Here is an 18,981-nt window from a genome sequence, read left to right on the forward strand (position 1 = left end):
TATGATGTTCTTGATGTCATCCCACAACTCTTCTGGTCTGCTGTCTTTAGTGTTTAATGTATCAAATCTGTTCTTCAGATGATCTCTAAATTCAGATAGGATATATTCAAGGTCATATTTTGGCTCTTATGGATTTATCATTTTCTCCAGCTTCAGTTTGAATTTACATATGAGTAATTGATTGTCTGTTCCACAGTCTTCCCCTGGCCTTGTTTTGACTGATGATATAGAGATTTTCTATATGTATAGTTGCATTTTATGTCATTTAGAAACACGTATTTACAATGAATGAGTCAGTGTTCTTGCAAAATTTTAGCATGAAATCTCAAGCATCGTTTGAGGCAATCATCAAGGCTATATTTTCCAACTACTATTACTTCCTCTTTGTTTCCCACCTTCCTGTTCCAGTCACTAGTAAGTATCAATATTTGATTGTATATCTGATCAATTTCAGACTGAATAAATTGTTACATTTCTTCAATTTCATCATCACTGGATTTAGTGCTTAATACATAAATTTGAATAATTATAGTATTAAATGGCTTTCCAAATTTCTTTGTTGACTTAATGACCTATTGTTTATGTTAAAACTCACTTTTTATGCCCTGCTTTCTTGTATGTTTGGTGATATTTATGAACTTACATTTGCTTGATATTAATCTGTGTGAGTCAGGAATGCTTGTGTTGGTAATGTTTTCTGCCATGGTAATTTTATGCCAATTTTTGCTAGATGTTTAAGGATATGATTAATTATATATAACACAAGGATGAAGGGATATATCTAGATTTCTGATATATCTATTTGCAAAAATATATTGAACTTGAAACCTATTAAGAATGTCTTATTAATCTGATGTTCAATTACATGCATTTTTATTTTTTCTATTTTTTCCTTTATTTGTGTCCCTATGGCCAACAAAACAATCAATAAAATAGAAAAGCAGATTCACTGAAGATAACCTAAGAGAAAAAAGTAATTGTTTATAAGACTCCACAGAGATGTTCAGAATTCTCCTTCCTGTTTTAATTTTCCAAAGTTCTGAACATACATCACATCATGGCAAAATAAACACTTTAATAAAAAGATACACAATGCATTCCTCTGAGGAATCGTCTGACAAAAGAGCCAGTAAATCTGTTTTGGAAGAAGTGTAGTGAGAGTGCTCCTTAGAGGCCAAGATGATCAAACTTCATCTCTCATACTTCAGACATATTGTGAGGGGAGACCAGTCACTGAAGAAGGATATCATGTTTGGTAAGGTGTAGGGTCAGAGGAAAAGAGGAAGACCCCCAACAAGATGGATTGGCCAAGTGGCAGCATCGATGGACTCAAGAATGACAACAATAGTGAGGTTGGTCCAGGATCGGACAGTGTTTCATTCTGCTGTGCATAAGGTCGGTACCGGCTGGATGTCACCTAACAACAACAACAACAATGTTGCTGTTGTTAAGTTGCCACCCAGCAGACTTAGATTCATGACAACCCAATATGTGCAGAGTAGATCACTTCCATAGTACTTTCTAGGCTGTGACTTCTCAGATGCAGATTGCCAAGCCTGCCTCCAGATGGGTTTGATTGCTAGCCTTTTGGTAAAGCACTTAATGATTTGTGCCATCCATAGGCTGACTTTTAAGAAATTCAATTCTCAATTGTAGGAGAGAAATAGGAGTATGATTTCATGAATAATTTCTTTCATACAAATCAAAACAAGGTTGGTTTCTATGAGTTAGAGGTTAAAGCTATCTCAACTGTTCAACCAGTGCTACAAGTTATGCTTCTCCATAGTCTTTGATAACAAGCACACTCCTTCTCCAACTCCCGCAAGTCCCAGGATTCTGCAACACACTGCAACATTCCAGGAATTTTAAAAAGCAAGGGTTCACTAAACTGTGGAGAGTAGCAAGTCACAAATCTGCACTTCTGGGATCGATCTAGAGGAATCTTCTCACTTGCACAGTCTCAGAAGTTTAAAAACCCCATTCGGCAAGCCAGACAACAGGCTGTTGATGCATGAGGCTGTGGGAGCTAGCAAATCTAGTCATGTGATGGGCCAAAAGTATCATGAACTGGATGTCAGATGTCATGACCCAGATGCAAGAGAGAACAACTTTTTCAAAAGCAGTCTTAGAAATTGGAGTCAGACCATGCCATCAAGGGACACTCAGGGTGGTGACTTTAGTCACAATCTCTACTAAGGTAGGGGCATTCTTAATACTTAGATCTACCATAACAGTTACACCTTAGCACCACTTTAATCTTTACTCCTTAGCAACTCATTTCAAAATGGTTCCATCATCACAGGCATGGAGGCTAGGATTCACAATATTTAACAAAATGAAGAAATTTGACTATAAGAGCCATAATAAGTAACTAGTTGTCTTGCAATGACTTTAAAGAAAACAGAATTTTTAGTTTGTTTGTTTTTCAAAGCTTTTGATTTTATCAATACATTAAAGTTGTCTTCTGTGTTCCAGGCCCTCTTCTAGCTGATGAAGATACATTTATAAGGTAGAGCTGATAGGATTTGCTGATGAACTGGTTGAAAATTTGAGGGGAAGGGAAGAGTCAGAGTTAGCCCTAAACTTTTAAATCATCAGAAACTGAAAAGACTAACCTGTCATTAAATAAGTTGCAGGTGACCAAGAGGGGAGAAAATTCTGGTTAGGGAAGCTCAGGTTTTATTAAATTGGAGATGTTCATTAGACATTTAAGTGGATGCATCAATCAAGCAATTAGATATATGGGACCAGAGTTCAGGAAAGACATATGAGCAGAAGATACAAATGCAGAAGTTATCAAGATGTAGATGATATTTAACACAATGAGACTGAATGTAATGGGGAAAACTTACACGGAAAAAAGGAGTTCAATAACTAAGGTTACACAGAATCAAGAGGTTGACCTAAGAGAAGGAAATAGCAGGAATGTCTAGATAAGAATAAGTATCCATGTATGTCCAAGAATACAAGTGAAAAAAGGGTGTTACAAGGCAGAGAAAGATCAATTGCATCAAATATTATTATGTTAAATAAGATGGATACTGCAAAATGACAGTGACATCAGTAACTTGGAAGTCACATTAACCCTGGAGGAGAAGAGTAATCAGGGGAATGCAAATTAAAATCACATTATGTTTTAACAAATGAAGTTGGCATTTTCTCAAAAATCTGTCATCATCAAATGTTAGCAAGCATTTAAAAACTGTACTGAATTAATTATCTGTAGCAAAGAATGAATGAAGTATAGTAATATGAAGCAATGCAGATAGTTTCTGAAAATATTTGAGTGAGTAAACAGTAATATCATAGAATAAATAAAATAATTTCTATTTTGATATAAATACCCTTAGAGCAGTAAACAATAAAGGCAGTCCCCAAATGATATCAGCATCCTATTCCAATTTCTTCATCATAAGTTGGTTCTGACATAAATAGAATAGCTTTTTCTTTTCTTATTTTTCAATACTATTGTTACTGTTTGCTGTATGTCAGTGTTTTGAACAGTAAATGATAACATTGAACATCTTTGAATGAAGATATTAGAATGATAACATCAACAAATTATGTGCTGCAACACTTTACATAATACATATGACTATTGATAAGATGAAAACAAAAAACAGAGGGTCATAATTTCCATTGTGTTGTAAGGCAGGAACTACCTGTATAAACTTTGCATTCACAAGCATATGTTGCAAAACTAAAATTGGAACAATGAAATTATAAGGACAAAATGCTTGGTACAGTATCTACTGAAGGATGAGAGAAAACTTCAAAGATAATGGTAATGTTCTATTTCTGAACTTGCACAGTGAGCACACACATATTTATTGCTCTGATACCTTACATTCTCCACATATATTGCATGTATCTGTTTGCATCTAAACCCCTACCAAACTAATTGTCCTTGAGTCTGTTTCAAACCATTGAGATACTATAGGAAATAATAGTATTGTGCCCTAGGATTTGCTAGGCTGTATTCTTCATGGAGGTAGACTACAACATTTTCTTCTGCAGTGCGTACATGCTTACTTTATAATAAAAATAAATCTTAAGCAACTTTTGAATTCACATGTTTTATAATATATATAAAGGAGCTCTGGTAGCATAGTGGTTATAAATCGGGATGCTAACCTCAAGGTCAGCAGTTCAAAACTATCAGCGGATCCATGGGAGAAAGATGAGGCTTTCTGCTCCCGTAAAGATTTACAGCCTCGGAAACCCTGTGCAGGGTCACTATGAGTCAGAACCGACTCCACGGTACTTAACAACAACAGCAATAATATATATGTAATTTATGCATTGGTCAAATCCCCATACCATATGATTTCATTGAATCGTCTACCTATCCTTTGTAACATTTATCATTTTATATTAATTAATGCAAATCCCTAACTACTATCTGCTTTCTCCTTTTATGATAAATGCTATGTAGCTAAAAGAAAACTCATCTCTCTGTTTGTCACACTGTGATGATTTGTGTGTTGTTGTGATGATAGAAGCTATGCCCCTGGTATTTTGAATGCTGACAGGGTCACTCAAAAGAAGGAGAGGCAGAATATTTTTAAATGTTTAGTCATTGAAAATCTTATGAATAGCAATGAAACATTGTGAGATACCACCAGAATATTGAACGCTGAAACGTGGTGAATATCACCAGAATATTGTTAGATCCAGTGCTGGAAGATGAGCCCCTCAGGTTGAAAGACACTCAGAATATGACAGGGAAAGAGCTGCCTCCTCAAAGTACAGTTGATTGTGATGATGCAAATTGAGCAAAGCTTTCTGGACATGTGCAAAACTTTTGTAGCTCATTATCCCCAGGTAGCCAATATTTGACCTGTAACATATTCTACCTGAATTTAGTAACAATCTCAAGAACTGATTTCATACTTAGACAATAATGACCAAAGACCATAAGGATTGTGGGATGGTATTAAGAACACCATAAATCAAGAAAGCAAAAGATCATTAAGAAGACAAGCAATAAAAAACAGAAGGAAATGGATGTCAGAAGAGATTCTGAAACTTGCTATCCGCCAATGACATGCTAAAGCAAATGGAAGAAATCAAAAAATAAAAGAGCAAAACAGAAAATTTGAAAGGGCAGCTCAAGAAGACAGTAAAGTATTATAATGAAATGTGCAAAGACCTGGAGTTAGAAAACCAAAAAGGAAGAGCATGGTCAGCATTTCTCAAGCTGAAAGAACAGAAGAAAAAAAAGCCCCAATTTGAAATACTAAAGTATTCTATGGGCAAAATATTGACTGATGCAGGAAGCATCAAAAGAAGATGAGAGAGATACATAGAGTCACGGTACCAAAAATAAATGGTCAATGTTCAACCATTTAAACAGGTAGCATATGATCAAGAACCATTGGTACTGAAGTTTAATGTGCCTCTGAGGTCACTGACCAAGAACAAGGCTCTGGAAATCGATGAAATACAAATTGAAATCTTGCAAAAAACTTTTTTTTTTTTTTAAGTTTTTATTGTGAATTATGTTATAGTTTACCAGGGAGAACACCAGGTTTACATTCATCCTATTGTATTTCATTTCGTTGCAATGATTACAATCCCCTCCACGCATCATCATACAACCAAAAGGTACACCCCGCAAATCTTCACCCCGGCCATCAGTACACAGCCCCTCTCCCTCCCTGAGTCCAGATTCCCCAGCTGCTCCATCTCTCCATGTCATTGTCTCTGTCTCCATCTCTGGTGTCACTGCTTCTCTGGATAGGGGCCCGCACTCCGCTTTTCTCCATTGATGGTTCCAGGGACTTCCACTCATGGACTTCAAAGTCAACCACACTCCTCCTTTTGTTACAAAACATCTACCTTTACATTTCTGACTCTCACAGTTAGTCCTGATAGCAATTATTCATTATTGTACCATAAGAGTCCTATCCCCATGTCCTTTCATCAGCCCCCTCCCAACAGATTGGAAACCACTCAGTGGAGAGTCTACCTTACCCCACCCCCTATGGAATTAGGCTCCCTCTTGAAAGTTTATAAACCAGCCACTTCTTGCCTTTGTAGCCCCCCATTTTGGGTCACCAATGTCTAAGTTGCCCATCCCTGTCAACCCTGTGTACCAAGGGTGTAGGAATGATCTTCACTGTAAAGATTAATTCCCTCTTTTGAACTACTACATCCATGAGTATAGGTCAAGTTTATCAAATTGTAGTGGATTACTCTTCTTTCCTCTTCAGTCTTCTTCTAGTTGAAGTCTTATCATCCAGCTATTGCAGTCAGCTCAAGTTCAAAATCTAGTAGAAGAAGATTGTAGAATTACCATTGATGCAATAGCTTCTGAAGTTGGGATTTCTCACAACTCAGCAATTCCAATTTTAAGTGAACATCCTGGTTTCAGTAAGCTTTTGGTTTTATGGATTCCAAAAGCATTGCACAAAAATTAACTAGCTCAAAGAGCTTATCTTTCTATCATTCTCTTAAACAAGATAAAAGCTAAGGAAAGCTATTTTATGGTCAGAATGGTAACTACTGATTGTGTTGTTGTTAAGTGCTGTTGAGTCAATTCTGACTTATAGTGACCCTGAGGGGGAATGGCTAGTGTTTTTGAACCACTGACCTTACAGTTAGCAGTCCCATTGGATAAAAATAGCCTGGGTACTATCTGCAAGTATGGGTGTTCTTGTGCATCATTCCTCACTTCATATCAGCTGGATGCTTCACTCTCCGGTCTAGTCCTCTGTGGCCATGTCACTGTCTCTGGGCCCAGAATTCCCCGGGCCTTGCCATACTGATGACCAACCAGGTCTCCACACAGGTTCACAGGAATCTATTGAATGAGATTGGACCCAGCTCACAACTTCATTTGCAACAAACTTTTGCAACACTGGCAGTACTTCTTATCCATGCTGAGAAATTTGTAAGACAGCCATATGGCAAAATGATTGGAAGAGATCCATAACTGTGCCCATTCCAAAGAGATTGGCAATCAAAGGAATGTGAAAATCATTGGACAATATCGTTAATATCACATTCAAGTAAAATTTTTCTGAAAATAATTTTTAAATGTCTGCCATAATATATCAGCAGAAATCGCCGAAAGTTTCAAGCCAGATTCAGACAAGGATATGGAACAAGGAATATCATTGCTGATGTCAGATGGATCTTGGCTGAAAACAGAGAATACTAGAAAGATGTTTAATTGTGCTTTATTGGCTATGCAAAGGCATTTGATTGCATGGATTAGGACAAGCTGTGGATAACATTGAGAAAAACAGGTATTTCATAAAACTTCATTGTTCTCATAAAGAGCCTGCACATGGGTCAAGAGGCAGTCATGGAACAGAAAAGGGGGAAATTCAATTGTTTAAAATCAGGAAAGGTGTGCTTCAGGGTTGTATTCTTTCACCATACTTATTCATTCTTTAGGCTGAGAAAATAATCCAAAAACCTAGATTATGTGAAGAAGAACACTGTATCAGGATCGGAAGAAGACTTATTAACAACATGCAATATGCAGGTGATACAACCTTGCTTGCTGAAAATGAAGTGGACTCAGTATACTTATTGATGAAGTTAAAAAACCACAGCCTTCAGTATGGGTTGCAACTCAATGTAAAGAAAACAAAAACCCTCACAATTGAACCAAAAAATAACATCATGATAACACAGAGAAAAGTTTGAACTTGTCAAAGACTTCATGTTTTCTTGGATCCAACATCAACACTCATGGAAGCAGAAGTCAAGGTATTCAATGAAGTATTGCACTAGGCAAATCTGCTGTGCAAGATTTCTTTAAAGAGTTCAAGAGCAAATATTTCTATTTTAGTTTGAGGATCCACATGCACTTGTCATGATGTTTTCAATAGCCTCATATGCATATGCCATTTCTACAGTGAATACTGAAGGCTGTATAAGAATCAATGCATTTGAGTTATGGTATTGGAGAAGACTATTAAAGGTAGCATGAACTTTCAGAAAAACAAGCAAATCTGTCTTAGAAGAAGTCAGGATGGCAAGATTTCCTCCCATCCTTTAACATATTATCAGGAGGGAACAGTTCCTGGAGAAGGACATCATGTTTGGTAATTTGGAGCATTAGTGAAAAAGAGGAAGACCCCCAGTGAGATGCTGGACTGGCAGTGGTAGCAGTAATGGGTTCAAGTATAACAATTAAGAGGATGGCACAGGACTTGGCAGTGTTTCATTCTATTGTACATAGAGTCACCTGCACAACACTAGGATTCCAGTTTATACATGCATGGGTTTCCTCTAAACAAAACTTATTTAAAGGTGTTCCTGTGATCAGTGGATGACTGTAGACTCATTTCTCAGTATTATACTTTTCTTAGGATCATAAGGGTGTCTTAAAAAAAAAAAAAAAAAAGTCATACTCTTTGTGCCATAAGGAGAAAAAAAAACAATGACATCAGGTCCAATGTCAAATGTTTGACAAAACTAGGACATCCATATTCCCAAGGCACTGAAGTTTTGCAACAACTTTATGGGAATGCTGTTCCACATAAAACAACAGTTTTAGATCAATCAGGTGTTTTGAGAAAGGTTAGGGACATCTCAGAAATGAATCAAGGAAGGGATGATCATCAACTTAAAAAAATGAAACACTGGCTGCAGTACAGAATCTAGTAAAAGAAGATTGTAGAATTACCATTGATGTGTAGCTTCTGAAGTTGGGATCTCACATGGCTCAGCAATTTCAATTTTAAGTGAACATCCTGGTTTCAGTAAGCTTTTGGTTTGATGAATTCCAAAAGCATTGCACAAAAATCAACTAGCTCAAAGAGCTTATCTTTCCATCATTCTCTTAAACAAGATAAAAGCTAAGGAAAGCTATTTTATGGGCAGAATGGCAACTAGTGAGAGTGGTGTTATTAAGTGCTGTTGAGTTAGTTCTGACTTATAGTGACCCTGAGGGGGAATGGCTAGTGTTTTTGAACTGCTGACCTTACAGTTAGCAGTCCCGTTGGATAAAAAGAGCCTGAAAGTTTAGGAGTAGGAAAGCTTCTTCTGATTGGGTGGTCATAGAGTCCCCACATTGGAGGTGAGAACAGTATGAGTAAAAGGAATCAGTTTTGCAAAGGTCAGCCATAACTGCCATGTAGACAAAAGGAATATAAACTTAGCAAGAATGAGCTTGGCAAATTCATGCAATGGTAAAAGGCAAGTGTGGCTAAAGCAGTCTTAATGAAGTCAGTTAAGGAGGGAAGATGCAGAGACAATGCATAATGTGGACTGTAGCAGCCTGGTTGAAAATTAGAAATATATTCCAAGTATAATGGAATATCATTAAATAACTTTAAGTAGGAAAATAATATGTCCAGAAGGGGCAATGTGGAGTTAAGAGAGGCAAAAGGGAGGCTACTACAATTGGTATGATACATTTTAAAAAACAGATTTTTAGTGAGAGTTATCATAAATCTTGGTTTGTTTGGAAGTGTTCTGGTTTTCCCATGTTGTTTCAGTTCGGATAATAAATTTTCTGATCTTTATGGTATTAGTTCACATGTTGGCAAAACTTTCTAAAATATTTATTTTTCTCACATCTTGTTTTGCAGAAGATAGAGAATACTTTTGATTAGAATGATTTCAGTATCACTCTACCTGGATACAGCACAGTACTTTGTATCAGAGTTCTTTCTCAATTCCACTCCAGTGCTAGCATTTTATGAATTATATTATTTCACATTAGGTTGAGACTTATGAGATAGTTCTAAATCTCCTTCAAGAAATTATCCAACCTACGGAAGCAGTAGCTCAAAAGAGGGAACAAGTCCTTACAGCAAGAATCATTCCCACCCCCTCCACACACAGAGTAGACAGGGATGGACAACTTGGACATTGGCTACCCAAAATGGGGGGCAGGGGACTACAAAGGCAAGAAGTGACTGGCTTACAAGCTTTCAAGAGAGGACCTAGGTCCAGAGGGCCTGGAGGAAGGTAGAATCTCCAGTGAGTAGCATTCATTCTGACTAGGTGGGGCTGATGCAATGAAATGCAGATGGGTCTCTTGTGATACAATAGTGAATAATTGTTATCAGGACTGATTGTGAGGGTCGGAAATGTAAAGGTAGACGTTTTATAGCAAGAGGGGGAGTGATTAACTTTTCAGTCTTGGAGAGGAGGTCCCTAGGACCATCAATGGAGAAAAGCAGAGAGTGGGACCCTACCCAGAGAAGCAGTGATGCCTGAAATGGAGCCAGAGATGATGACATGGAGCGATGGAGTAGCTGGAGACTTTAGATCCAGAGAGGGAGAGCGACTGTGTGCTAAAGACCTAGGGGGTACGGGGGAAGGATTGCATGGAGGGGATTGTAACCATGACAATGAGAAGATATACGATAGAATAAATATAAAACTAATGTTCTCCCATGTAAACTATCACATAATTTACAATAAAACATTTAAGAAAAAAAAAGAAAGAAAGAAATTATCCAAATGGATTATAAATCATCTTTTTAGTATCCTCACAGTTGCTGTTGAAATGTTTAGATAGGAAAGGGGCATCAGACTCTTTTATTCACTTGGACAAAAGTGGAAAAGCAATAAAATGCCCAGAAAAGTGCCACACAGGGGCAATAAAGTTGTTGTAAAAATGACTTGGATTTTATTATTCATATTTGCTGTTTGGCACCCAGTTCTTAGAAACAGGCAAGGGACCCTTACATTTTAGATAATAAATTATTCAAAACTGTTGGACTATAAAAGTTAAAGTACTGAAAATACTAAGCATTTTCTCTGTTCTGCTCCCTCTTTCCTTCTTTTCTACTCTACACGCTAACTGGATCTTTCACACAGCTAAATAGAATCTGAGATGACAAAGCCAAAAATAAGAACGTCAAAGAGAACATCGAGAAAACATAAAGCGGAATACATTCAGCTAAACAGTGAAAAGCAAAAAAAAAAAAAAAAAAAGCAAGAATTAAACTCAGAATATTTTTTAAAATCTCCAAAATCCAATCTAATTGAAATTTTGTAGCCAAGAAGCCACTTGACAATTATAGATGTTTTGCTATTTTATATATTTACGGCAGTCACAGCAAGGTAACATAACTTTTCTCCTGTGTGTTTAATGTTTTATTTTTATTCTTGCAAAGAATATAAAATTGGAAACTTATGGATGTAAAGCCTAAAACACAAATTATGTAAAAATAAACTGTGAACATATCTGGAAGCACAAGGGGAAGGTGTAAGTAAGTATCTCATTCAGAGGTCAGGTTACTTGAAAAGAATTGCCCCTTTCCTACTTTCAACCCATTCACACCATCATTTTCCTTCTAGAAAGACATCTTTTTAGGAGTCTCACTTATCATTTTGTGATGGCTTTATCATTAGGAAAAATCACTGACTTTAATAGATTCTGACATATAACAATAACAAACGATCATTGTTGGAGAAGTCGATCTGAGCTGGGAGTTAATCTTTCTAAAACATTTTTTTTTTACCCGATCAGATCATATCACCATTCCATCTAAAAACAAATAAACAAAGCTTTCCAGTTACTCACAAGGTCAAAACTCCAAATATATTATGTATTATAAATGTCATTTCACAGATTGTATTATATCTACCCACTATTTTGTCTTTACTTCTACTACTAGCTCCACTAAACTAAAAACCAAACCAGTATCATCGAGTCAACTAGGATTCAGTGACCCTATAGGACAGAGTGGAGTCCTGGAGTGGTGCTGTTGGAAAAAGAGCTAATCCTCAACATCAATTTGAACCAGAAGGTCGATGGTTCAAACTCACTAGAAACTCCTTGGAAATCTTATACAGGGTGCTATGAGTTGGAACCAATTCAGTGACACTAAGAACAAAACATAGGACAGAGTATAACTGCCCCATAAGGTTTTCAGGACTGGCATTCTAGTGTGGTGCTGCAGGATAATGCACTAGACTGCAAAGTCAGTTTAAAGTGCAAGGTCAGTGGTTCAAACCCACCATCTGCTACTTGGGAACCCTATACAGGGTTTCTATGGGTTGAATCGGTCCCTGACCTTGTGGATACATGACCTTGCAGTCCCATGCTTATCCTACAGCTCCACACCAGAAGTCTGAGCTTCTTACTACAACCCTAAATTCAATCATGTACACTTTGCATGCTTCACATATTTGATCCTTTTTTTTTTTTGTCTTCAAAGGCTTGATTTTTAAGATTGTGGTATTACCTCCTGTTTTCAAACCTTCTTTGACTATGGACAGGGAGTGCCATGGCTCCATAACATAAGCAGTGAATTGCAAACCATAGGTCTGGGGTTCAAGCCTGATGGTTACTCTAATGGAGAAAGATAAGGATTTTTGCTACTGCAAAGATTTTAAAGCCCTGGAAACCCCATACAGGGTCACTGTGAGTCAGAACTGATTCTTGACACCTAACAACAACAATGACTGTAGACCTCTGGGAAGAATTACTATGTCTGGTGGTGCGATGAGTTAATTATTGGGCTACTAGCTCTGGTAGCGTAGTGGCTACAAATAGGGCTGAGAACCTCAAAGTCAGCAGTTTAAAACTACCAGTTGTTCCACTGGAGAAAAATGAGGCTTTCTGCTCCTGTAAAGATTTATAGCCTCAGAAACCCTGTACAGTGTCACTATGAGTCAGAAGTGACTCTATGGCACATAACCACCTACGACCACCAGCTACAGGATTTACAGTTCAAATCTACCAGCCATTCTGTGACGGAAAGATGAGACTGTTTCCATAAAGATTTACAGTCTCAGAGACCATAAGAAGCGGTTCTACTCTGTCTGTCAGATCACTACAAATATGGATTAACTGAGAGCAGTAAGTTTGGTTCTTCCATTTCTGCATAGAACCAATGCATATCCCTGCTTAAGGGTAGTAACACTAACGTTTGTTGAAGCCTATGCCTGGGTTGGAGTTCTGGTGTGGCGCTGTGGGTTAATGCACCAGACAGCAAAGCTGTTGGAACTGCAAAGTCCGCAGTTCAAACTCACAAGCAGCTCTTCAGAACCTTATACAGGGTAGCTATGGGTTGGAACAAAACCAACTCGATGGCACTTAACAACAAGAACAACAATGCCTAGATTGGAGTCCTGGTATGATGCCATAGGATAAGCACTCTACCTTAAGTTCAGTTTGAACTGCAAGGTTGGTGGCTCAAATTCACCAGCCACTCCTCAGAAACCCTATTCAGGGTCACTATGAGTTAGAACCTACTCAATGGCACTTAACCACCAACACTACAATGGCAACAACATGCTTGAATTGGTGACACTGACTTGGTTACAGCATTAATCCTAAGACTATACTATGTGAAATAGATTTTATTTCTGCTGTGTAACGTTAAAAGACATTGGGGTTCAAAACGAGGCAATGAGCCCTCAAAAAGTTAAACAAAGCTATTAAGTAAAAGAACCACAATTCACTTTGAGTTTCTGCTGATTCTCTATTGTATACTGCTTCTATACAGAACATTACTAGTCCTACCTTATCAACATGGGCTCTGGCTATCTAACCACAAGGTTAGTAGTTCAAGACTATTAGCCACGCTATCATTTTATTGTGGTTCTTTTTCTAGTCACCTCAGTAAACTCACTTAACATTCATGAGTGCAAAGAAACTCACATAATGATTTCTGATTTCTGGAAATTAAAAGTTATAAGCTATCTCCAATGTTCAGCTGGGTTTCAATACTGGGCCCTGTAACCAGTTGGGAGGCATTACTCTTGTCATCATCCTAAACTCCAAAAACAAAAAAAGAAAACAGAATTACTGCTATCCAGTTGATTTTGACTCATAGTAATCCTGTGTAGGGTTTCAGAGACTGTAAATCCTTAAGTGAGCAGATAGCTACATCCTTCTTCTGGAGAGTGGCTAGTAGGTTTGAATAGCAACCAATCTTGTGGTTAGTAGTATAGTGCTTAGCCTATAGCACCACTGAAGCTCTGGATGCAGAGTTCTGTCCCCCTCTTTCCATCCCCACCTTACAACGCTATGTACCTCAATGCTTTCCAAGATCTGGGAGTGGGCACAGCTGGGCCCTACAATAGATTTTGCTAAACAAGGATCAAGGGCCAGGATTCACAGTATGTTCCTCTCTAAAACTTAACATTTTTACTATAGTTTTCAGGGAATTCCAATAACCTTCCAAAATAACCCCACGTCAGCAAAGGAGAAGAGAGAAGTATCACATTGATTCACATTGTTGACCTCCTTAGATACCTGTAGGTTATTTGGAGTAACAAACTATATAAAAATCAACCAAACAAAACCTAATATAGTCATTCTTTTGATGGCCATCCCCAAACCCTCATTTCCAGGTACTCATTCCCTAACTCTTCCTCCCAGTCCTTTTGACATCTTGTCTCAGGCTAAATCTGCTCTTCCTGTTATTATCCCTTTTGGTAACTTTCATATATTTTTCATAAGAGTAAAATATGTGTTTAGAGTTGGTGAAAGACATCACCCTTTAAAGAGAGAAAGGCATAGGGGAAGAATTCCACGGCCAGCCTAAAGGTGGCGCTACCCTCACCCAGAATGGAATAGAGTACAGAGTTTTATTCATCTTTTTACAGGCCCTGAAAAACTTAGGGCTTAGTGACTGTTTGTTAAATGAATTTTAATGAGGTAAAATATGTTTTCTATTTTAATAATCATTAACAGAAAGTTGTATTATCCTCAGGGACACATATATGGCAGATGTACAATTTCCGAGAAGTGTAATAGTCAATTAAAAATGCACATGCTGCTAGCTCTGATTCATAGGCCTTTTAAATTAATGGTGTATTTAGGACACTTTCTTCCTCTTTCTATTCCACAGCTCTAAAGATGTTTCTTTTATATGACCCAGAGAAATATATATATAACATATATTTTAAAAGAGTAATCATTAGTAAACACACAATTCCATAGACTCCTTACATCTCTCATGTGCTTCTATTCCTTTTGCAAATATTGAACACCTATTACATGTTAGTTACTGGGATACGGCAGTGAATAAGAAGAGTCTCTGATTCTTTCTTATCCGAGCTGATTTAAAAAGCATATATCCATAACTGCCACTTCTGTATTTCAACCCTCCATTGGCTCCCTGGAGTCCTGGTGTGGCAATGTGGGCTAATGTGCTGGTCTGCCAAGTCGGTTTGAACCACAAGGTCAGTGGTTCAAGCTCACCAGCTGATCCTTGGAAACCCTATACAGGATCGCTACGAGTTGGAACAGACTCAATGGCACACAACTACAACAATGACTCTCTAATGCGCGAATTCAGGTTCCTTCCCAGTGTTTACTGAATTTCTGCTACAATGACCTCTTTTCAGACACTCTGGTCTTTCTGTCCTTTAATCCACCAATCTTATTCCTACTTCAGGGTCTTTGTATGTGGTGTTCCTCACTCTGTAGACTCTTCTTCCAAACTGACACAGATCTCCAAGTCACAGCTATCAAGTTGTCTCCTTAAGGATGTTATACATGAAGAGAAAAAATGCTCTCCACTTATAACCCCATACCAATAATGGCTTCATGACATGTGCTATGTTCTGGGAAATAATTACGCATATATCTAATTATTTCATAATACTAAAATACTAGGTATGATTATAGATACTTTTGGAATCCTGGTGTGATTCTGAAAGACAAGCACTAGACTTCTAACAGAAAAGTTGGCAATTCAAACCCACCAGCCATTCTTTGGAAACCTTACATAGGGTCACTATGAGTCAGAGCTGATTAGATGTCATGTAACAACAACATAGATACTTTGGATGGAGCATCACCAAAAAAGTCACTCAGATAGACAAAGAGCAAAGCTCTTGGTTATTTAGAGTTCTGGATAAGAGAAAACAATTGTGAGGAGTACACAGGGTGTGCACCCATAGGCAGGAATTTTAGGAGATAGTTTATATAAGGCAGAAGGATGGCGTTAGCTAGGTTTGGGTTTTCTAGGAATTCAGAATTTTTTTCCTCAGACTCTGGGTCCTAAGAACTGTCTGAAATAGTTTGGTTCCTGACCCCTGGGCAATGAGAGTGAATGCATGGTGTTCTCAGAGTCTAATAACTCAATAAGGGGAAAAGGTCCTGTGTTCTGGTTTAATTGCTCAGAAAGGGGTACTGACCTTCTAGCCAGGTGATAAAAACTGGATAAAACATCTTTCAAGTAAAAACTGTTTTACCAATAGTTTTTTACTCTTTATTTGTTTGCTATTTGTCTCTCCTACTACAATGTAGGAATCCTGGTGTGGCACTGGGTTAATGCACTGGACGGTAAGATTGGTTTGAACTACAAGGTCAGTGGCTCAAGCTCACCAACTGCTCCTCGGAAACCCTTTACAGGATCTATATGAATTGGAACCAACTCGACGGCACTTAGCACATCAACAACACGAATGTAAATCCCATGACACTAGGGAATATATGTGTTCCTTTTACCTGCTATATTCCCATCCTCTAGATGGTGGGAATATATTAATGGGCATATATTAATGAAAAAATAAATAATTTTATATGCTGTATAGTTTTTCTGCATCTACTTTATTTCTATTCTCACCTTCCATGTGAGAGATCTGGATTTGATCTCTCATCAATGTATCAATGTAAATGATATACATCCACTTCCCATCTAAAATAAAAGGACTACATGTTGAAGATGTTCCAGCAGAGCTTCCAGACTAAAATAAACTAGAAGAAAGACCTGACAATGTATTTCTAAAAGTCAGCCAGTGATAAATCAAAGCATTCCAATCAGAAAGCAATCATGGAGCTAGTGTAGGGACAGGCAGTGTTTCCATACACTGTGCATGGAGTCTCCATGGGATGGGCTGACTCAACTACAGCTAACAAACAAACAAACAAACAAAAAACAAAAACTTTCTAACTCCAAAGAAACCATGATAGAAGTGGTTATAGAATCTGTCTTTTTATTTACTCAATAAATAAATACTAAGTTGAAGTTTAATTTCAAACTGAGGTGAAAATGAGAATGCTTTTTTTTTTTTCCCCAAAAACAACACTTTACTGCCAGAATTCAAGCAATGATATGTGTTTCCAACATAGATTTTCTGATTTAAATTATTCTGAATATGGTGTTCCTTTTTGCAATGTAGTAATCAATGTTTTGCTGTTATTATCTACTACTGTGGCTAGATTCCATCTAGTTGGTTCGAACTCATAGCAACCCTATATAAAACAGAACAAAATGTTGTCCTGTCCTAAATCATCCTCACATTAGTTACTATGTTTCATCCCATTGTGGTAGGACTGCATCAATTTGTCTTCCTCTTTTTTTTTCTGCGCCTCTACTTTACCAAGATGATGTGTTACTTCAAGGACCCTCTAGATGACATGTTCAAAGTACATGAAACAAAGTTTCAACATCCTTGCTCTCCAAGAACATTCTGTCTGTACTCCTTCCAGTACAGATTTCTTCATTCTTTTAGTTGTTATTGTTAAGTGCCATCAAGTAGGTTCCGACTCATAGAGACCCAATACAGAGTTTCTAAGGAGTAGCTGATAGGTTTGAACCACGGACCTTACAGTTCAGCGCATTATCCTGCAGTGCCACACCAGGACTTCTGGTTTGTTGTTGCTGTTGTTAATTGCCATCAAGTCAGTTCCGATTCATAGCGACCCTGTGTAGGCCTTCCAAGGAGCAGCTGGTGGATTTGAACTGCCGATCCTATGGTGTCACACCAGAAGTCCTGGTTTGTTGTTGTTAGGTGCCATTGAGTTGGTACCAACCCACAGTGACCTTATGCACAGCAGAACGAAACACTGTCCCATCCTGGGCCAACCTCACTACTGTTGCCACACTTGAGGCCATTGCAGCTGGCCAATTCATCTTGTTGGGGGTCTTCCTCTTTTTCTCTGACCCTCCATCGTACCAAACATGATATCCTTCTCCAGCGACTGGTCCCTCCTGAAAATATGTCTGAAGTATGAGATACAAAGTCCACCACCCATCTGTCTGTTTGTTGTATTGTGGTGGCTTGTGAGTTGCTGTGATTCTGAGAGCTATGCTACTGCTATTTTAAATACCAGCAGGGTCACCCATGGTGGACAGGTTTCAGATGAGCTTCCAGACGAAGACAGACTAGGAAGAAGGAGAGACACACTACTTCCCAATATTTAGTCACTGAAAACCTTATGAATAGCTGAGGAGTCCTAGGAGTCCATGGTATATTTCCAACACCATAATTTGAATGCATCAATTATCCCTCAATCTTTCTTATTCACTGTTCAGCTTTAGCAAGCATATGCGGCTATTTAAAAGGCCATGGCTTGGCTCAGGTGGCCCTTAGTCCTCAAAGTGATGTATTTGCTTCTTAATATTTTGAAGAGATCTTTTGCAGCAGATTTACCCAATGTAATACATTGTTTTCTTTCTTAATTGCTGCTTCTATGAGCATTGATTGTGAATCTAAATAAAATTAAATTCTTAACAATTTCAATCTTTTTAGCTTTTTTTCTGATTTTGCTTATTAGTACAATTGTTTGGATTTTATTTCCTTGAAGTTGACTTGCTTTCAGAAAGCAAGATTTTGCCATTGAGCATCACAGGTTGTTAATGAGTCATCCCAATCCTGATGCTGTGCTTTTCTTCATATATTTAACTTTCTCAGATTATTTGCTCAGCATATAGATTACTTACATTTGGTTAAAGGATACAACCTTTATAAACACCTTTCTTGATTTTTATCTTTTTAAACAAGGAACCTCATGTTCTACTCAAACCACTGCCTCTTGGTGTACAAGAACACAATTAAATATTTCCCATTCTTCACATTATTATCCATCATTTATCATGATCCACACAGTAAAATCCTATTTCATAATCAATAAAACACAGATAACATCTTTCTAGTATTTTCTGATTTTAGCCAATATCCAACTGATATCAGCAAGGATATTCCTATGTCCTCTTGAATCCAAGTTGAATTTCTAACAATTCCCATCTCAAGTATTCTGAAACTTTTTAATTCTCTTCTGCAAATTTTTACGTATGATATTAACAATAAGAGTTCAAT

This window comes from Chrysochloris asiatica, unplaced genomic scaffold (assembly GCF_000296735.1).
Source record: "Chrysochloris asiatica unplaced genomic scaffold, ChrAsi1.0 scaffold00011, whole genome shotgun sequence".
In the NCBI taxonomy this organism is placed as follows: domain Eukaryota; kingdom Metazoa; phylum Chordata; class Mammalia; order Afrosoricida; family Chrysochloridae; genus Chrysochloris; species Chrysochloris asiatica.